The sequence below is a fragment of the Pinus tabuliformis genome, chromosome 6 (assembly GCF_031772625.1).
Source record: "Pinus tabuliformis cultivar Carrire ecotype Pingquan chromosome 6, CPIR1, whole genome shotgun sequence".
Classification (NCBI taxonomy): Eukaryota; Viridiplantae; Streptophyta; class Pinopsida; order Pinales; family Pinaceae; genus Pinus; species Pinus tabuliformis.
The window spans coordinates 826,474,792-826,498,463 of NC_142292.1; positions in this window are offsets into that span (position 1 = coordinate 826,474,792).

Genomic DNA, 23,672 nt, shown 5'->3' on the forward strand with positions numbered 1-23,672 from the left:
TTCGCTTTGTCCGTACTACACTCGATTCCGGAGACAAAGACGGTTGACTCGCGAGTCTCCTCGAACGACGGAGTTTTAATTGACTTTCCTCCACGGTTGCGGATTACTTGATCAACTAAAATACAAAAAGGGGAATTATGTTTCCGTATTGAATGAATTTTATTAGACGCTTTTAGACACAACTTTGCTTTTTCATGTTTTAAGAGTCGAGAAAAATCTAAAGATGACTCTAGTCGCCTTCGATGTATTAACGAGCCCGAAGTGACAAATGCTCGGTTGGACCTTTTCAGTTATAGAGTTTGAAAAGGGCCAAAAGAAACTGCTCTGGAGATCTAGGCAGAGGGTGTGCCAAACCTTTCGCGAAACCACAGAATACGTTTTACGGTACGGGTGGTCGATCTTCGTGAATGCTGTGTTCACTGCATCGCGATCAGTAGGGCGGCCGACACGGCTTCCTAAGGATAAAGGATAAATGCCTATAGGGGTCTCCCAATATACGCGACGGTACGCGGGAGCACAAGTCCGTATTAGTGCTATCGTCCCTCAGGAGGAATCACCCACCTTCGTAGAGATCGACAGTCACTACGTTTAACGACGCCGGAACACGTCTCTACCTAGACCTCTATTGTGAGCGTTATGTTACAATGCGTTTTTAGATTCATTCAATATATTTTAAGTTGATCTTGTTTAGCAGTTTGTCTTTCAGGATCACCACGAGATGTATTGGTACAAATTCCTAAATGCAGCTAAAATGATAAGCAAGCTTTACAACCTTTTTAGCTTTGAAAATCCTAACTACCGAGGGGAGAGAAAAACACTATCTTTCCACACAGAGCACAAAGCACAAACTAATGCACTTTCTCCTAGATCAATCACGCAAACTTATCAAAGTATGCAAATGCAAGATGCATGTATTTCTTTTCTTTTCCCTTAATGTTGATGTAAACAAAAGGAAATGGTTGTATAATTTTCGAATTCAATTTGAAGCGTAAACAAACAAGTATTGTCTAAAATGAAAAGACGCTTTACAGGTACTTGTTTCAACACTAAAAATGTATGAATTCAAACCATAAAATGAAAAACAAACAAACTCAAACAGCCATGAACAGTAATAAAACTAGCTCTTAAGATCACAAAAACACTTTTACAGTTCAGGATCTAAGAGACCACAGCTATACTGGTTCGCTTTTCACAATGGGAAACTGTAACTGAAATAAGAAATACTGAAAGAACAATCACAGTTTCATCACACAACTGAGGCGGAATAATGTTAAGGAAAGTTGGTTTACAGCAAGTACAATGACAAGCAATCAGCAGCAAAATAACAGTGAAAACAGGGCTAAGACACAGTGGGAAACCTCAGGAAGACATAGCCTAACTGGATCAGCGCAGGCTCTGGTCTGTCAAATTGACTCTCAGCGCAGTTCCCGAAGGGAGTACCTGCGCTGGAATGCAGACTGCCTGTGGACAGCCTGCACTGAGACACGAGAGTTGCGTTTACAAGGATTTCCGGGTCATAAAAAGCTCAAAAATGCACTGTTTTTGCTGAAATAAAAAGCTATAGGTCAAGTAAAAGCTAAGGGATGATCAAGAGGATGAAAAGCTATCACAAAGAGTACAAGAGTCTTTTGTAGATCAGCTCTTCAAATCATGAATCTGCTCAAAAATGAGCAAGAGTAGCAGCCCCTCTACTTCGCTTTTGATATAGTCAAAAGCTTTTCGATTCGGTACTCTTTGGTTCAGGAAATGAATAGCAAAGATACTACAAACACCAACAAGATACTAGGCTCCCCAGCGGAGTCACCAGTTTGTTGTGGGGAAAAGTATCCGACTCGGATGACCCTATCCCTACTCTAAAGGTGACAGTCTTTAGCAACAACTGAAAGCAAAGCTTTGATATTTTCCTTTATGAAAGTACAGAGAGAAGGAAGAAAAGATTAACCAACCGGTGTCTTTCGCTTTTGTCGATCCTTATCCTCTCTCTTTGTCTCTTGTTCCCAGCTCCTTGCTCTCTTTGCCGGTCCAGCTACACACAGATCCTGCACAAAACAAGAGAGGAAACTACAAGAAACATGTACTCATAACTGATGCATGGATTAGAGTGAATCAAATATACCAGTAAATACAATACATCAATGCAATACAAGTATATAGGAGAACATTCAAAGCTTTATTGATAAAAGTAACAGGGTTCTGAGAAGGTTACAACCATCAATGGCTCCAATCCAGCAGCACCTCCCCAGCAGCAAGAAATCTCCTCTTCACCTCTAGTAAGCAATCACCCAATAGCTCTGACTGTAAACCAACAACACCTCCTTGCTTTACACAAAATTCCCTGCTTAGACCTCATAGAAGAGCTCTATATATAGGAGAGAAGAAGAGAGGATGAGTCAGCTTGAGACTGACATAAAGCTGCCTTGTGTCCTCTCCCTCTTCAGTTAAACTTCAGTTCTTGAGTCCACTTGGAGATCCTTGCTTACACATGGAGATCAAGTACCTCTTACTCATCACAGGGCGAATCTCATGAACCAAGTGTCAGTTTGGAAGCTTCCTGGGCAATTGACACCTTGCAGAATGACTGTGCCACTTGGCCAATCTCGCCCAGCGCAGGTAGCCTTCATTAAATTTGACTTACAGCGCAGGTACAAAGAGGAGCAGTTGCAATACAGCGCAGATGCTCAGTGGAGCAGCTGACATGATCCAAAAATGGCCTGTTTCTGAGTGTTTTCAGGTGGAGAACTGATGGGAAGTGCTGTGGTTTGCTGACCTTGTTCTTCTAGGGGTAAGAACAACATGTTTAGGGACTGAGGATCCCTGTAATTATTGACATTTCATGCTCCATGTCGCGAGGCACAAAAATGTCTATAACAGGCAAGTCCAAATTATTTTGTGACATCCATCGACCATACTATAATTAAAGCATACTGCAATACTGCTTCCTTGAGACTTACAAATCATGAGGCCTATGTTGAAGTTAAAGACCTTGTTTGATTATGCCAACATGAATGCCTCATAAATAAAGAAATAGATCTTGATCTTCTACCTTCAAAATCAGAGGTTGTTTTGGTACAATCCCTCCATATTTATTCTTGGTCACTTCCTCCTACTATAGACAACCTCCATATTAGCTCAAAGCATTAATAATATCCAAACCCTTCTAAACACATTTTGAAGCTAAAAAAAATCAACAATCTGATAGTTTACAACCAATGAATCAGCTTTACCATGTGAACCCATAAAAATGTATGCTAGAAGTCACATCATGAATATGCAACATGGTATATTCTTTGTGTATATAGCATAATTTGGTGCATTTTAGGGATCACAAGACATTTAGAATAAATATCAAGTCCAACATACTTAATCTAAACTCATAATATATAAAAGGTCTCTCCAGAGATTCACATTCATTATTAATTGAGAAGACACTCCAAATGGAAAAAATATCAAGATAAACTCAAAAACTTATCAACTTCACCAATCAACCTGAATAAGGATTTCCTTTTCTAAAATAAAAAAGACAAAATGTCAGCATTTAAAGAAATATGAATAAAGATAAATCTCCAAATTATGAGAGAAATGACTTCTTACCAGTGACAAGAGATTGATCACTTTTTATGTGCCCCATGGTTGATTGAACTTGTGGAAACAATCTTTGAGTCCTTGGTGATACAAAATTGGGTTTCCCATTTGGAGCTATTAGAAGAGAATGTATTCACATTATAGGAGTTTCCTTATTCTCTTGAACATCTGGACTCAACCTTGGAGAATGACCACGAATCTTTTCTTTTGTCGACTTAGTAGTAATCATGTAACTTGGAATCACTGGACTTCCTTGAGGATCATGTTTAGTATGCTCAGTTTTAACAGATCCAAATGAAATCCATATTCTAGGTTCCTGCTTATATAACATTTTTTCACCTATCCTCCTGTGAAAATTATTTTTTTATTAAAAGTATCAAAATTCCCTTCAAGTCCAAGTCGGCTTGGCAGCTGGGAAGTCGACCTAATTTGAGGTGCCACGACCACCTTAAAAAGCCTATATAAAGGAGGGAACTTGACCTCCTTGGAAAAAAATCACCACTCACTCATCAAGTGAAGGAGGAAGAGGAAGAAGGCAGTGAAGAAGGAAGAGGATGAACAAGACTTGTTTATGGGCTATTTTTCTCTCACACTTGCGAAGGAAGGCTAGGGTTTCTGCTACTGTTCTAGGGTTTTTGTTTTGCAGGTTCGATCTTGAAGGAGGAAGACAAAGAAGGTCATTGAAGGTCACATTAGGCCATTCTCAATCACTAGAAGGAGGGGAAAGCCAAGTGAAGGTCTAAAGAAGTCTTCGGAGGCCATAATAAGCTCACACGTGTGGCAAAAGTAACTGCTGGTAGGGTTGAAAATTTTAGACTTGTAGTAGAGGCTAAAATTCTGAAGCTGGGGGTCGAAGTTGTGTTGTTGGAAGATATTTGACTGGGTTTGACTTGGAAAAAGGAAGCACATCATCTAGAAGGGTTGGAATTTTTCTTGGAGGGTATTGGTCTTGGTCTATAGGTATTGGAATTCATTAATTGAAGAATCTATAAGAAGAGAAGAGATTTACGAGTTTTCCTCTCAAGTGGAGAGTTTTTGGCCATGGATTGCAACCTGCATTTTGTGTTCTTTTTCTTCTTGTTTTGGTAGTTGTTTGATGATATACAAAACATAATAATAATTAATGAAGATAATAAGTAAGAAAAAGTAAAAATAGATCACAATCAGTTATCAAGAAAAGAGAAATCACTCTAACCTATAGATTTCTCAATACAAATCACCAGGAGAAATTCATAAGGCTTAAATTGTTTAGGAGGAAATATAAATTGTTCAGTTTTCAAGCCCGTCCTACTCATATTGTATCAACACAATAGATGAAAAAAATTATTCAAAAGGGAGCATCTACATTTAATGTCAACAATTGGATATTATTAACCACAATTGTAGCATCAATAAAACTACCATAGATTGCATCCCTATTCCAAAAATATGGTAAGGTGTTCAAACAATTACCGATGAAATTACCACTAGAAAGGAAGATTGAACATATAATAGAAGTTACACTAGATGATGCTCTAGTTAATATCAAGCCCTACCACTATCCTCATCACCACAAGACGAAGATAGAAAGACTAATTAAATATTGCTAAAGTGTGAAGTCATTACAAAAAGAAGAAGTCCATATGTAGCCCCAGTGGTACTAGGTTGAAAGAAGGACAAATCCTTCAGATTGTGTATAGATTATTGAGGATTAAACAAGATAACTATTAAAAATAAGTTTCCCATTCCGTTTATAGATGAGTTTCTAGATGAACTTCATGGCGCAGAGTACTTCTCAAAGTTAGATTTGAGATCAGGTTATTATCAAATACGAGTAAGGTTAGAAGATATCGAGAAGACCACATTCAAAACTCATGAAGGACATTATGAGTTTAAGGTGACACCATTTAGATTAAAAAATGCACAAACCACATTCCAAATAACCTTGAATGATCTCTTTCATCCATACTTGTGGAAGTTTGTATTAGTCTTCTTTGATGATATCCTTATCTATAGCAAAACCTAGAAGGAGCACCTCAAGAAACTAGAAGAAGTACTTTCCCTATTGGAGAAGAATCAATTCTATGCAAAATTATCAAAGTGCACCTTTGGCAAGAAGGAAGTTGAATACCTTAGGCACATTATATCCAAAGAAGGAGTCAGAGTAGACCCCAGTAAAATTAAAGAGATCAAAGAATGGCCCAAGCCAAGAAATATATCAAAACTAAAAGGGTTTCTATGATTAACAGGGTATTAAAGAAGTTTTATAAGAAATGATGCACATTTGATCTCACCTTTGACACATTTAAAAAAAAAACTATTTTCAATAGGATAGCAAATTTAATGAATGTTTTGAGTCATTAAAAGAAATATTCTCATCTACCCCAGTACTGGTGAACCCAAATTTCTCTAAGCCCTTCATGGTTGAGTGTGATTCTTCAGGGTTTCGAATTGGAGTATTACTAATGCAAGAAAATCACCCCATTGTATTCAAAAGTTGAAAGCTCAAAAAAATGGAAATCTTGAAGTCTACTTAACACAAAGAGATGCTTGCCATCCTACATGCATTAAATGAGTGGAGCCAATACCTATTAGGAAGCAATTTCTTGATTCATATGGATCACGACACTCTTTAATTTCTGCTACAACAAAATAATTTTATCAATAAAGAAACAAAAGTGGATGGAGGAAATATATTCATTTGGCATGGAAATTTTGCATAAGAAAGGAAAGGATAATACAGTCCTTGACACTCTCTCACGAAAAGATGAAGACACCACAACATGCTCCACATTGGTGGTAGTTCTTGATTGGTTGGTGTTGGTTTGAGGGGGCTTGATCCAGGTTCAAAGTGTGTTGCACACCAGAAAAACCCTCAACTATTGGCCCTTTTGGCAATGAACTGCAAGCATATCGAAAACTTGCCCGAAGCAGTTATGGGAGGCTACAGAACCAAGCTTCTGCAACCGAAGGGATATCCACACAGTGGCACTGTGTATTTACTTCTACTCTATATTGATCTTATAACTTCACATGCATAATAAATTTGCGTAGATGACTACTTTAACATAATTACATTGAACCCATGAATTCTAACAAATAACAATATATTTTACAGTTCTTCTCACAATTCAGTGAGAAACATATATTACGATACTATCAACAACACATACTGAACACAGAAAGATATACACTTCTTTGCCAAAACTTATTCTTTATTAATATAAATCTTCAGTACATATACGTCTTCGACCTGCGCACCCAGTTGTAGGTCGTATGCACACTCAGCTGCATACTCTTCCAGGCTTCTGTGCACTCAGTTGCGGAGCCTTCCCCAAAACCACAGACTACAGATGTGAATACAAAGATTCATTTCACTTATGACCTGATGATCTATCTATATCGATTACAAAGTATTACATCTCCTTAAATACATTTCATCTTTACAAAAACCATGGTCCACATACCATGGATCCACAAAACAAGGACTAATACCCGATACCCATTACAAAATAAGGGCTTTATCCCATCCCCAAAGCCCTAAAATTCCACGCGATGAATATATCTTTGCTAGCTCCACATGGTCCGCTCCTTCTTTTGCGAGGTCTTTTACCCAAAACTTGGACCAAGTTGGACCATTCCCAATATGCCCCCAACGCTCACATGTGACTCGTCCCGAGTCACTTAGCTTCGATGCCCTTGACCTTCGCTGTGATCCCGCTGTACACAACGTTATACTATTGGAGTGTTTCTGCCATCGATTTTTCTTCCTGGTGTGCTTCCTTCAAAAAAGCTTATGTAGTAGGGCCAACAGTCTTTTGTAGTATCTCTTCTTCCCTTTTGTTCAATTCCTTCAGCGTCTCATCTATTGCCTGCAAAAGTTGCAGGACTTCCTCCTACCATGGCTGAGTCATTTCCTGCAAGATCTGTGCTTTCCTTCGAAGATCATCTATTTTCATCTAGAGGTTCTCTCCTTTAGAAATGTTGGAAAGCCTCTGCAAGACTGGTAAGGTCTTCACAGTTGCCAAAATCTCATCACACCACTTCTTCTTGGACTGTAGTTCCTCCTCAACCTTCAGGACGTTTGGATCCTCCTATAATGAGGTCCAAATCTGCATCGTATCATTGATAAGTTTTCAGCAATCTTCCACCATCTCAAATATGCCTTCCAATGCTTCGTTGGGGTCCCTTTGTCTCTACTACAGAACCTCTAGTAGCATCACTGGCTGCAAGCTTATGTGTAGCTCTGATATCTGCACTTTATATTCAAATTTCAACTTATCCATAACATTATTTGATTCTTTGATCACAAGAGTGAGCTTCGTGACCTTTTCTGCCAGTGCTTCATCCTCTCTGACCTGCACGTATGGAACTGTGCTGCAAGTTTCGACAATTATCTTCTCTAGTTGTTCTCGTTTCTGCCTTACTTCCTCCCTATCATTGTGTAATTGCTTCAACTCCTTCTACATTATTTTTTTTTCTAACTCTGCCCTTTCTTTTAACAACAACATACGCTGCTCTCATTCCAACAATTTTGTGGTGATACCTTGGTGAAATTCGTGCAATATCTGGAGGGGTAGTGCAGCGAAATTCATCTGGACACTATGACATGCTTTGGCTCACCCTTTTTCTGCCACTTCTTCAAACTTCAGTGCCCCAACTGGCATGTGTAACATCTTGACTCCGTAGGTTGTTTCGAGTCTTTGTTCTAGCTACAACAGCTAGGTTACCTGCTCTGGTTGCCTCACTACTTGCGGAAACGCCTTCAACTCTGCGGTGCCCTGCTTCACCTCAGCGAATATCACTTTGTAACGATCATCAATCTTGTCCCAAGTTTCCGTGTTGATCTCTTGGATCTTTTCTGCTATCTCGTCGATGTCCCCATCAGTGAGGATGAGCGACACTGCTCCCTTACTCTTATCCACCTTCTTCTTCTTTCTTGGTCACATTTTCACCAAAAAGGGTGAATCCTCTGATATCTTCGCATCTCTGAGGTGTTCCTCATGTTCCTGCCCTGTTTCTTATGTTTGTTCATCGACATCCTTTCTACTCGTACTCGAACCCTACGAAGTACCCTTCCCTGTTCTAATTTCTCCAACCATTTCACTAGGTGGAGTCGTCCATTCCTCCGACCAATCATGCACTACTGCGAAGAGATCATATTTTTTTACCAAGTACGACAATGGATTCCATGGCTTCGTTGCATCCTTTCTCGCTTTCACATACGCTCTGTGAAAGTCTGCCTGGAAATTCACAATATGACAATACTGTTTATATAAGCTCGGTGACAATATGGGATACTGATTCACCACCATATGCAAGTCCATCACCATGATTACAAAGAATATCTTGTTTGCTTCTGCACGGGTTGGCTCCTTCGTAAACCATAGTGAAGCATACCTCGCTGCTTCATGTACATCTACCTAAACAGTCGGAAATTGAGAATATTCTGGCTCCTTCCATGCAATAAGTGCAATAAGAATTAGCAGCCAAGCATAGTGGAAGGTCTTGCCTTCTTCCTGTGCTTCCTTGTAATCCATCAAAAACTCTTTACATAGATAAGAAGCCCAGTTGAACTGGACCCCTGCACTGCACTATTCTACTAATGACACTACTGTTGTAGGCACCTCATTGGCCCTACACTTCCTCATGATCTTCCCCGCTAAGATATGTGCGGTGAAGCACACACCCTAATCCTCGATAGAGTTTATCTCATATCCGTGGGATTTATTCACTAATCCAAACTTTTATTTCATCATTTGGGTCATCTCCTTGTCTTTGTTTTTACCCATGAATTCATCCATAGGGTCCTTTCCTTGATATGGCAACATAGTTATTTTTCTAATGAGCATCTCATCAATTGAGATCCTCGTCCTTAGCCAAATGCAATCATCATGCAATAGTGCGAGGAGTTGTCTCAAAGATATTGTATTGAATGGGCTTCAACCAAAGTGTGGCACATTCAGCATGTTTAGAAGCCCCTCTCTCTATACTCCCGCAACCTATTGTTGCAGTTCCAATCTTGTAACTCCGTTTTCTGGCTAGTAGACTTTCTTCAGGTACCTACTGGGCTCAAACTATGGGTATTTTCTTCTGTCATTAAAATCCCAGCCTCCCATTTTGAGCTGGGGGATTTTCCCCAACACTTTTCCTTCAAAAGGCGCCTCCTATGGAAATAGTGGCATATAGGTAGCAAATTTTCCTTCATTTGGCTGCCTAACCGGCTTTGCAGCCAACTTTCTTGGTGGCATGTACGCTGGGAGCACATAGGGAATCTCCACATCCTCTATCTCCTTACGTTAAAATTCATCATCTTCCCCATTCTCGTGGACCTACTGAGGTCCCTCCTGCTACATCGATTTCTTTCCTTTCTGCATGGGATTTTTGCCTTTATCCTCCGCGTTCTTCCACATCTTCTTCCACGATGATGTTCTTAATTCTATTGTAGAGACCTTAGTTGTTCTCTTCTCCTTCGTCTTCTGCAGTTGCGATTGTGGTTGTGCATGTGCTTGTGGTTGTGCTTGTGGCTGTATAGTCACCTTTTTTGGTGACCTTAAGTGTGTCAAAGACATGGGTACATTCACCCTTGCGGTCTTTCCTGCTTGTGACTCCATGATACTAGCTAGCCCTTTCTTTGTGAATATCCTCACCAATTCTTCCCAACTCGTCTCAGATATGCAATAACTATTCTTCACTTAGGCACAATTTTTGGTCTCTTTAGGTAGCAAAGTGTAAAATGTGGTGCAAGATGTGTTTTTTATAACAATTTTGAATTCCTAGGCTCATGATTGGCTTATATTTGGATCATTTAATGTAGGTGTGGGCTAGATACAACTAGTTGTGCTTCATAAATCCTTTTCTCCTGCGCCCTCAATGTTAATTTCCTTTTAATGGGGCCCTTTTTCCTTCCAATGGTCATATTTTCAGCTAACTTCGTCAGATTTACATTTTGGCGTAGTCACCTCTTCTTCGTCGCAGATCCTTCGAGCTTGGTCATACTCCTGAATATCATGCAGTAATCTTCCTTTGGTGAAGTCCCTTCCTGTAGAGTAGTTTATAGTCCTGTGCCCACTTTCAACTGCAGGTGGCACTAAGACTTCCTCCCCTTCATTTTTCAGTGTGAAGCTCTAGGGACATAGTCGTCCTTGTATATCTTCAATCTACTACCATTCACTCGTCCTAGAATCATTTGACCATTCAACTTCACGAGTTGAAAAACACCCCCATCTGAAATGTTCTTGACGATATATGGCCCCAACCAATGTGTTTTGAATTTTCCCAAGAACTTCACGAACTTACTGTCATATAATAATACAAGATCCCCTTCCCAAAATATCTTCTTTTTGATATGCCTGTCATGCCAAGATTTTTCCCTTTATTTTTGCACCTGTTGATGGAATCCTGCTATGAATCTTTCTTCTTCTAAAGCTAGTATCTATGACATTATTTCCTTCACCATATCGGGTCTACCATATATTTGACAGCTGCAATTCTCAGACTCGACAAAATGTATTCCATAGGCATAACTGCTTCTTATCCATATATCAACATGAAAGGTGTCTGACCAGTCAATTTCTTGCATGTCATTTTGTATGCCCACAACACCACTGGAATCCTCAAGTCCCATTCATCTCTTATTGTTGTGTATTTTGGTTCAGCCTCTGACCCCATATTTACCTTCCTCGTCTTTAATGGCTTCGTTATATTAGGCATCTCTATCTCAGGTCCATTTACTTCGTGATGTCCCTATGAATCTTTGATATCAATTTTGTGAGGATATTCGTCCTCTTCTGCAGTGAGATTATAACATTCAATCACATTTCATATTTGCATAGCCCAATCAGGTTGCCAGATAACTGGAACTTCATTTTCAAAAATCTTCTTCTTAACTATGTTCAAAGCTGCATCTATATGTGGACTGTCATCTTCAAATATGAATGGCATCACAAATCCATCCATCATCTCCACCCAGATAGTCGTACCATGTCGAAGCTCGGTTTCCAGATACCAATTCTAAGGGATTGTCTCCAAGGTATGGATGAAGCCATGCACCCATTCTTCTCGCGGAATTTCTCCCCAAGCTACCATACAAAGCTATATGTGGTCTCTAGGATCATTCTAGCCATCATACTTGTCTACGAGCTATGTTTCTACTTTTCCAAATCTTACCCACATCAACCTCCTACATTTTTTCCAATCTCCTATATTCTTCTTATGAGTACCCCACCATCTAGCAGGAGTAGCCCTTAGTGCTTGATCTAGAGCTAAAAGTCTTTGACATTCTGGTACCCATCTTTCATAATCTCTAAAGAAAGTATTTACATCACCCAAACCATCATATAAAGGTAAATCATATACCTCAGTTGTTATGCAGCACACTACTTTAGTGATCCTTACACATTGCCTTGTAGACTATTCATGTAACCTTTTTTGCCAATTTTCCAATTCCTCTTCTAAATCCGAGGTGCGGGAACTATCTTGCTCCTAGTTAAGCTTTCCATCTACAGTGGGATTGATCCATTCTTCTTACTTCGTTGTGATCTGATAGATATTATCAAGGCCATCCGTGCTATATTCTTCTTTGGCAGGTTTTGTATACCTCACCCTTTCTGATGGATCTAATGGAACAATAACCCTAATATCATTTATTTTGAATATCATCTTCCTTTTCTTCAGATTAATTATAGCCATGTTAGCAAACACCCAATCCAATCCAAGCAACACGGGGTAAGTATTACTATCATCTAAAATCTCAATTACTTCAAAGTTAATGGTAGTGCGCACTCAGTCGATGTCCACTGTGACATTAGACAAATTTCCTAGGGGTAAGCTTTTCTGTTGATTTTCCATATTCAATTGAATGGTAGACCATTGCAGTTTCAACTTACCCATCGATTCCCAAGTCTGCCTTGGCAAGACATTGGCATCAGATCCCAGATCCAAGATAACCTGGTCCATGTCATACTCTCCAATCTGCGCTATAAGTCTCATTTCTTTCCTCGTTCTCTTCTTGTGTCTATGCATATTATTTACTGCATGCATCTCGCTCTGTGGTACCTCCTTAGAAGCACAAGAGTCTATCAGTTCATGTAATCCCTCCACAACCTTCTAATTTCTCAATAGCTTCATGCAGGTATGTAGAAAAGACTTCAAGATATTCAGATCTACCTCCTGTGTCACAACCAATACTATCTCATGGTTATCCTTTTGAGTTTGTTGCATGGTAGAGATCGAGGCCGCATCGCCTATAAAAATTTTCCTCACCTCCATGAATGCTTGCTTTTCCTTTAGTATATCAAATGCGGGAGCCTTTTCAGTACTTTTCCTTATCCATGTAGCTTCCACTTCCTTTTTTCCTTCATCCTTATCATTCCCAATCACGTTCCGCTTCTTATTACAATGCCTATGCGTGGTGGATCTTCTCTTGGCTCAACGGTCGTCATTTGGAAATTTTCTGTAGGTTGCTAGTTTCTTTTCTCCCGCATCTTCACAATAAGGATGAGACATTATTTTATCACATGATCAAAATACTTACTGTAATTGCAAGTTGTCATGGGGTTCTGAAAATCTCTCACGAAGTGTCTTGCCTGCCCACAATTATAACATACATTCTGGCCACATCCTCGACTAGCTCCTCATCCCCGTCCTTGAAATCCTCCTCGACCAATGTGTTGTCTTGTCTCTTCATGTGTGTTTCCTTTGGCTTGCAGTCTATAATTATCAGTAGTGCGCTCCATCATTAAGTCATAACTTTAACAATTCTTCTCATCATGGCCTACTGATCTACAAAAGTTACAAAATAGCTGCTTCAGGGTCTGTATATATTTCTGTAATAGGTAGTAGTCTTCAGAGCGATGTTGACCCTACGTTCTATAGATGTCATACCACAAACCTGGGTTTACTGGATTAGGCCATCCACTTGTAATATAATCTCTGAAGATGAGGTACTAATCCTTATAATGACCTTCTTCTTTTCATTTCGTACACCACACTTCTGATATTTTTGGTCTGACTTCTTTACCCTTCTTCAGATCCTGCAATTCCAGGGTCAACGTAGCTAGTTGATTCTGTATTTGTTGTACCCCTATATGAGTATCTCCAACTGGTGAAGCTTCCAACTTCATCACAATCTGCAATGCTTCAACTTGTGTCATGATCTTCTATTGCATCAATTGTAACCTAATATGTGGTAGTAGCATGACTATGAACCATTATTTATGTTGTTGTAGGGGTATCTCAAAGCTCACTTGACCCATCAACACCTTGAATCGTTGATCCAACTCCCACACAGATTCAGTCGGTGCTTGCTTGATCTCTTTTAGCTTCGTGATACACTGCAATTCTGATTTTGGCTTCTTGAACTCTAATACCAAGGCTTTCTTAATTTAATCAAACATAGCATTTGGCTTACTCACAGAGTATTTCATATACCATTTCAACGCTCTCTTCCTCAGCGATGTGACTAGATGCGCCTTCTTTACATCATCATTTTTAATATGTCTTGCTGTCCATACTGCATCATCTACGAACCAAAACTAGTCGGGGTCCTTCGATCCTAGTCCTCTAAAGACAGGTAGCTTAATGTCATCAACCATTCTTCTTCTCGGGGGGCTAGTTGGTGGTGGAGGTGGAGGTGGAGGTGTAGGGGAATTATGGGGATGGGGATGGGGTGTGAGGGATGTGGATGGATGGGGAATTCCAAAGACACCATGATTCTTCTCAGCTCCTGACTTCGACGCGCCTTCAAGATGGGTGGGGGAATAGCGGGGTTGTAGGGTTACTTATTTCTTATTCACTCTCACATCCTAACAAAGGGATATAGTGAGTCTCAATATAGTTCTTTGGCTTTTTTCTATATCACTTTCCACTTCACGTAGCTCTTGGTTCCGGCTTATTTCTTCTTTGCCCAAACATTAATCTGACTGCATCCACAGAATCCCTTTTGCACATAATAACATCTTAATCTAGAGATTAAAAGAATTTAAGAACTTACCTCATGGTCCTTTCAAGAATCTTCATTCAGCTTCACTACAGGACATGATCGCGTCGATCACGAACTCAGTGATAAATCCTACCAAAATGCTATCTATCCATAAATCAGAAGCCCTTGAGATATTGTTATCGATTCTCTTGAGTCACTGTATCAAATCAAGATTCCACTCCTTAGGTTCGTCACCTCGGAAACAGGTCTTATGCTCGATCTACTTAGATACCCACTCATATAATTCAATGTGGAACGAACCAAAGAAGATTTCGTATTGCTCTTCGTAAATGTATTTCTGCAACTAGTCTTTAGTCGATAATCTAGGATTTCTATTTTCTTTTTCTGCAAATTCTCTCTCTTTCTGTACAAACCACTCCTAAATATATTTCTTCGACGGATGCCAAAACATATCCCTTAAGCAGATCCTGGTCCCTGCAATGGAACCATTAATTGGTTTGATGGGGCTTGACCCAGGTTCAGAGTAATTTGCGCACCAAAAAAACCCTCAACTACTGGCCCTTTTGGCAACGCCCTGCAAGCAGATCACTGCCTCACTCGAAGCAGTTATGGGAGGTTGCAGAACCAGGCTTCTGCAACCGAAGGGATATCCGCGGAGTGGTGTCGTGTAGTTATTTATAATCCATATTGATCTTATAACTTCGCGTGCATAAGAACTTTGCGCAGATGACTAATTTGACATAATTACATTAAACCCATAAATTCTAACAAATAACAAATTCCTTTTAGCTCTCAAGCTTATATGTATGCTACAAATTCCCTAGATCGAAGGTCGATCTCACCGATGAGTGGGTCATTCAGTTCACACTTAAATATCATGATGATATCGATTTATGAAGGAATGAAATGAAATATAGATTTATAATAGAAACATAGAGATAAAATGAAATTTAACTTCAATTAATAGATAAGAAAATGTTGAAATGTTTTACATGCAGAATGAGAGCAAACTACCTCGGATGGTGGTAGATTATCTCTGAGAATAGATGTGATGTTTACTCACATTCCTAAACTTTGTTACAATGAGGCTCAAAGGACATTTTATCATGAATAAATAATGAGAAACCCTAAACATCCAAAACCATAAACCTAGGAGATGAAGCACCAAAGGATTATGGGCCCTGATGGTGTATGTTGGAACGTTAACTTCCTAGGGTCGTAACTTTGGCATATGATATCTGTTTGGAACACATGATAGCCTATTATAAAGGTCTGCTCTAGGAGAGAAACTTTCAACTACAAACATTAGGCAAAGACTAACATTTTCTCATTTCAAAAAAATAAAATTGAGGGCCTGAAAATGGCTCCAGAAGATCAGGACTCGAGATTTCCAAAAATAGAAAACTACCAACATAGGAAAATTATGTTATGAGCCAGTGGAATAGGTGGGTGGCCACTAATATCGACCTAGGTCAATCATCCCCCTTAGTAAGCAATGGTCTCCATTGTGTTGGATGTCTGCATGATATGAGGAAGCTTCTGCTGAACTTGGTCCCTGCTGAGCCACTTACCTTAGTGTAGGAGCTGGATTGCTTTGATCATGTGATACAGTTGGATTCCCTATTGGCAGGTATTCTTAATCTATGTGCCCATGTTCTAATCAGTTGTGGAATATTAAATGAAATTTGGGTTGAGCTTTGTTAGTTTCAACTATTCTCCAATTTTTTATGTGTCCAACAATGGTGTTATTGACGGTATTGGATGTCACCAACATACAAGGGTTCTCCATGATGTGAATTCCCAATTAGACCTCACACCATTTGGTGTAGGATCCCCATTCGGATGTAATGTCCACTATCCAGTCACTATTGCAAGTGATTTTAGAGGAATGCCTTGGTCACAAGACATACACAAGAGATCATGCACAAAAATTTGGGGTCTAAGTAAGTGTGTAAGCTTTGTGGGACATCAAGTGTAAGGTGTAAAAGGGAATTCCATGAAATAGGGATAAGAAATGAGCCTCTAATAGAAAACCATCCTAAGAGAGACATGCGAGAGAAAATGAGAAAGAATCGTTGATTAACATGCAAGTTAGTTCACAAGATAATAATGATCATATAAACACATAACAACACCCATTCAACAAGATTCATAGATAAAGCAACGAAATAGTTCATTTTATTTATTATGTGTAACACAACATATACCACAAATATATAAAGAATAGTCTTACAACATTTATGATACATGTTGCATGAAAGAGTATTGGCTTCAAGAGCTTCTGATAATTAATGAAAGATTCAAGTGCATTGTTGCATTGATGAAACACTAGCTCCAATAGTGGAACATGAAGCTACAACTTGCTTCTCCAAAAGAATTATCTTCTCCCTTATGCACCACTAGAGAAGCCAAGGAAAAATCTCTAAAATTCCAAGCCCTTTGCTTGAGTTATGAGGGATTATTTATAACAAATGCTAATGACCTTTGAGATTCATCATGAATCTTTCACTTCCACAACCTATGGACTTCTATGTGACTCTTCACATTCCACATGTGTCTCTTAGACTTCTTTTACATTGGCTTTTCTTCATAAAAGACAAATTACATCAAAATGGTGGCTATATAGGACAAAAATATAATAAGACAAAACCTTCTGCATGTAAGGGAAAGAGACAAATCAATAGCTTAAGCATGGAGTTCATTTGTGATGTAAGAGATCCATGCTCTGAACTCTATTGTGATAACTTCAACTTTGATTGGCAAATTTGCAGCATATCACATCTTCACCTTCAATGCATTTGATAATATGGATTTGGAGTTTTACTATATGTTATTCTGCAGCCATGATAATTACATGTGAATATTTAGCTGGCTCAATTTCACACTGTAGAATAACGTTCTTGGTGATCTCCAAGCCTTCTTGATTTGTTGCTTGTTTGATTTGTTCAATAAACTCTTTTATCTCCTTCATGATGACATCCTTGCCTCTTATTTCTCCAAGTTAACCCAAAGAAGGCATTCTATGTTTATGTGCCAAGGACTCTAAACCATGATGCAGTCGAACATAAGCAGTTATGGTCTTAGTCGTTTGTTCACTAAGGTGGGTGTATTTTTGAGTATGTAGTATTAATTGAGCTTTTTCCACCTCAGCAACCAATCTATCTTTCTTGACCAACTATTCAACCAAATTAAGATACTTGATGCCCCAATCCTTCATCAAATCTACAACTCTGCTTGTAACCATAAAAACCTTCAATATCTATTGATATTTCTTCTGAATTTCGACTAAGGGTGCCATCACCTCATGCAAGAGGATCATCTCATTGTATGGTTGCTTCATGGTGTCTTCCATCAGCTTCATTTCTCCAAATATGGCGCACATAGCTCCATCATGTTGATACTATTAGAAGACAATCATTGATTCTCTGCAGAAAGATGATCAACCTATTGTTTTGTGACAATTATCTCTTTTCGCAACCGTGCATTCTAAATCATAAGGTACTTTGTATTATCTTATGTTGTTGTCCCAAATGCCACATTTTCTTCCATGAATGCTTAGGGACTTCTCTTGGTATTGGAGGCTATTATATTTTATGTGGATATGGAGATTAGATGGAAAATATCATTTGGAAAGTACCTTCACTTTCTTGTACAATCCTCTTCTTCAGCTGGTCAAAGGTAAAGTTGTCTACATCCATAACCATGTCATTGAGTGGAGGAACAATTCCCATTTCATGAAATGGGAGATCACCACTAGTGAGAGGAGGCTCTGACTAGGTGTTGGGTTAAATACAATTGGTTCAATGAAATCCTCATTATCTAACTTTTCTTCCATTTTAAGGGCCATATATTATTTCTCTATCATCTGTGTGGATTTTTCCTCTTGTGACTACTTTTGTTGTTCTTATTCCTTTATTATTTTCCTTTCAATCTTTTGTTCTCCTCATTTCTTCATTTTTTTTCTTCTTTTGCGAGATTTATTCTTGTTGTTTTCTTTATATTTCCTCTGCTCTTCTCAAGTCATATTGCCTCTTCTTTTATTCTTCTTCCTTCTACAATTTCTCCTCCTCTCTTTTGTGCTCTTCTTCTAGTTGTTTATATGCTTCTAACCTTCTCTTCTCTTCCTTTGTTTCTTTTGCTACTTTGCCTCAATTTCACCTTTGCACATTAGATCAACTTTGAACTTTCTACTACTCTCTGCCACTGGCATTAGGGGAATTTTGAGGTCTAAAATGAGCCTCCTAAGAAAAATGTACAGCAAAAAAAAACTTTATAAGAACCAATAGAATTCAAGATAATGATCTCAATCATGGGGGATGATTCACCTTTTTTGGAGTAAAAAAGTAAAAATTTTAAAAAATAATTAAAAAATAAAACTTTTTTTTCAACTCCTATTTTCAACTTATCTCCCTAAGGTTTTACTCAAATTTTGAGCGGGAGTACTTTTTGGATGCAAAATTTTATTCCTTATCCAAGGAGTACCCATGTTGTATACTTTTGATGGACCCTGCTACACAAAAAATGAGAAATACATGAAAAAATGTAGTTGCAATAATGTTTTTCATGTATTTCTCATTTTTCATGTGGAAGGGTTCATCGAAAGTATGAAACATGGGTACTCGGATGAGGAATCAAATTTTGCATCCAACAAGTGCTACTGCTCGAAATTTGAGTAAACCCATAAGGAGATAAGTTGAATTTTTTTTTTTCTTTTTTTCCCTCTAAAACTTGATGATATAATCTAATCTTATTTTATTATTTACACTATTATTTTATGATTTCCTTAGAAGGCACATTTTAGACCTCAAAATTCCCCTAATGATCATGCTTTAGCCTCTTTTTGGGTGCTACAGTGTCCACTTGGGTAGTTACTTCTTGTTGAATCTCCCACATCTAAACATTTGGTACCTGTGGAACCTTAGAGGGACCTACCTCATCTCCTGGTTGATTCTTCCTTAGTGCATTGTACCAATTGTTGATATTTTCATCTTCTGGAATAATGGTTGGTACATACAGCTAGGTATATTGTATGTTAGTACAATGTTGTCTACAAACATTCCTAGAAACATATCTATGAAAACCAATTGTTACAAAGTGAAGATGCCAGAGTTCTTCAATTTTAGCATAAATCTCCTTAAGGCTCTTAAGCTCATAAATTCCAATCAATAATAGAAAAGAGGGGAAATGGGCTTTCTTCCTCCTTTGGAGCAGACAAACCATTGTTCAACTTATAGAAAACCTCTTGCAATACTACCTTATTGGAGCCATACTTCGGCATAAGTGAGGTGTTGTCTAACACACAAAACATCTGAGGTATGTTCCATGTGGTGAAGCAAACCAATCTGAAATGCCATATAGTGCCTCCTTCACCTGATCTATCATGTAAGGAGGTTCAATCTCAAATATCATCTTGTACAATACTGCAAAGAAGTGCTCAACCATTTTTTCATACACTCCTCAAAAACTGGATTGTGATAAAAATCTGTAATGGAAGTAGATAGGTAGCTTCTCATGAGGGTTCTAGTTCCATTTCATCCCTGCAAACTCATAACAGGCACAGATCCCATCCAAAAGATAAGCGAACATGTAAAAATTTGGTGCATGTTTAGCTTGTAAAGTTGTTTTGGCCTATTGTATGTGAAGTTGCAGTTCATGGGAGAGGATATTTGACTAGTTGAAGAATTTACCTCTTGAAACAACTAGGTTGAGTAGATAAACCCAACTCACATCAAAGTATTTTGCATTCTTCCACCCATGTAGTCTGCAACACATCACCATGAGAGTCTGGTAAACTTTTCTCAAGGATTTGGTCGGTATGTTGGGAAAATTCTGAGATGGAGAGTGAATCAGTATTTTAAAAACTCACAATAATAATTTTCTTTTTTGAAATATGTACGTGACTTTACTGAACCCAAATCATGTATGTACGCAACTATTGTAAAAGAAACTAGCGTATGCTTGGTAAACTTGTAAAACAACTAATTCTTTATCTGTTAAACTTAAACCAAATATAAGAGATTTATCAGGCATTTGATAAGTAGTAAGCAGGTGTAGTAAGAACAGAATAAAGTATAAACACACATGAACACAAGGATATAAGGTGGAAACCCAATGTGGGAGAAAACCATCGTTTTTGTTGTCTCAATCTTCAAACTTATTAATATCAAAAACTTCTTATGTTATTGTACTGGTGCAAACTCATGCCAGTACGTAGGCACCCACCTGTTCAAGGCTACAACCTTCACTCATTTTCCAGCTCCTACTGGAAGGGAGCTCCAACCCCCTGATCTGATTACCAGCTACTACTAGTAGGAAGGTTTGAATACCTCACTGTAGGATCAAACCCTCAACAACATCTGTGGACCGCGTTTCATGAATTTTCACACTAGATCCACCTGCTTTAATACATCACAACTTGTAGATCAACTGAAGCAAACACTAAATTAATTCAAACATAATAGTGAGATCATTGTAACCAGAACACAAAACTAAACTCAGAATACTGCATCAACACACATAATCAACTGCAACCCTGATCATTCATATGCCAACATGTATACGCTACTTCACTTAAGGCAACCCGCGTGTATACGCACTTTTCTGTAGAGGAACCTGCATAAAAATCTCAATATACTAAAAGCTTGTAATTCTAGACTAGATACAGAGTTGACCAGAGTTATTCTGAAATATTTTGTTAGGTTACAGAATCCTCATACAATTAGCAACATCAATAATCTTTTCAACCAATCAACATGTAACCAAATTCAACTTCATCATTCAATTATTTCTACTTCAAACATTATCACTCAACCTAGATCAACATGAGGACATCATTGACATACAACAAAGATACATAAACACTGATCAGGTTGATCAATCATTTATGAACAAAACCCCTTCCTTTATGTACATGGCTTTGAAAAAATGAATCCGCGTGTATACGTGACTTAACCGAAACCAACCTATGTAAAATTCTACAAATTTTGACCTAAAATTGCACATCTCTTCAGAACTTTAGAAAGACCCAAATCATAATATTCAGAGATAAAAAATATGTGTGAATACTTAGATCTAGTCAATCCATTGGCAGATTTTACAATGAAAAATCATTTCAGGTCTCATGATCTTGATCCATCATTGTATTCATCAGTGCATAATTATTTCAGATCTATGTGTCAACTATGGCCCTTGTAATGCAAATATAGTTCAGATTGAAGTATTCATCAAAAACCCTTTCACATCACACTTAGCACTTTTATCTTCACCACCTTATATAGTTAGAGCCTTAGCCAATACCATGAGTCAAAACTACACTAGTGTCTGTGGTAATCTTCGACGAGATCAAGTAACCATTACTATGCTCAATATTGTGGGCTTATATCATGGTAAGGACCCTTGGTATTCATAAATTAGTGCACCAGCATGTACGCAGCTTTTCTTCTTTGTACCTGTGTGTATACACGACTTGGCCTTGACGAACCCACGTATAAATCTTCAAATATTCACCTTTAAAAGAATTATAATTATGATATGTAAACCTTTGTCCCATCATTCTGTTATTTTGTTCCATCACTCTGTCACCTCTGAACTGACCTGTGGATTCATCTAGTTACCATATACTTGTTCTGTTACAAGTGAGTTTCCATCAAGGACAACACATGCATCATAATGCCAACAATCTCCCCCTTTGGACTTGATGGCAACCATGTTGGTGTTGATCACCTCAAACTATAGAAACCTGTTAGATACATTAAATAACCATTATTCAAACACCAAGATACTCTCCCCCTTTGACATCAAGGGAAAAGGGCAGACCAAAGCTCCCCCTTTGGATTTGATTTGCACTATATTGTCCATGCTCCCCCTGAGCACATGCTGAATCTTCAGAAAGATTTTCAAATGAAGAACATGACTCTATAACTCAACTAAGTATGACCTTCCTATCACCAAGGACTCATACTTACATCAATCACCCAACCAAGTGGGGATACATATTTGACTCAACCACCCAACCAAGTGGGATTACATATTTGACATGACCTCAAAAGTCCATACATGACTGAATATGACAATTATTACATCATAGGTCTCCACATGACCTTTACATCAAATGACAGATATGACATTAATAACTGAGACCAAAAGATCTTAATAGTAGCATAATTTAGCAACCATAATGCCAACAATGCATTATATTCTGTAAGGCTAATGCTCCCCCTGAACCTGTGCTACCTATTCATTGTCAACAACTCATTCATCAAAGCATCTTCATCAATCAGATAAATATCAATGAGAAAAACATAACTCAATACCATATCAACAGACTGTACCCATCAACACTAGACCAAGAAAAATCAAATCATAGTTGTTAGTAGCATGTCATAGGCTGATCTTGAGTTTGTCCTATTGTTTTTCTATCAAATAAAAACATACACAACTGTCTGCAAAGAAACTTGCGTATATATGTGACTATACTTCATGAAACCCATGTACAGAAAGAAACTTCTGAATTTTCACCTGCAGACCGAGCATACTATGTTAACAGCAAAATGAGGCAGAGACAACTCCCATTTTCTGTCTCAGATATTCAAATGCTTCTCTAGGAAGAGGTTTAGTAAATATATCAGCAACTTGTTCTTTGGAGGGAACATACTCCAATTTAACCTTTTGCTTAAGCACTTGTTCTCATAGAAAGTGATACTTAATTGGAATATGCTTGGTCTTGGAGTGCATAACAGGATTTTTCGAAATACTAATAGCACTTGTATTATCACATATGATGGAGATGGGTGGAGAACATTTGATTTGTATATCTTGTAATGTTTTCATCATCCAGAGAAGTTGTGTGCAACAAGATGCAGTAGCCACATATTCTGCTTTCGCTGTAGATAAGGCAATGGAACTTTGTTTCTTGCTGAACTAAGATACCAATCAGGGCCCCATGTAAAATTCACCTCCACTAGTACTTTTTTGGTCATTAACATTTCCAGCCCAATCTGCATCTGTGTATGCATGAAGGGTGAGATTTGCATATTTAGGATACCATAGACCAAAGTGTTGGGTTTCTTGGAGATATTTGAATATTCGCTTTACTGTCTGAAGATGTGATTCCTTTGGATTGGCTTGGAAACATCCAACAATCCCAATCGCATGCATGATATCTGTTCTG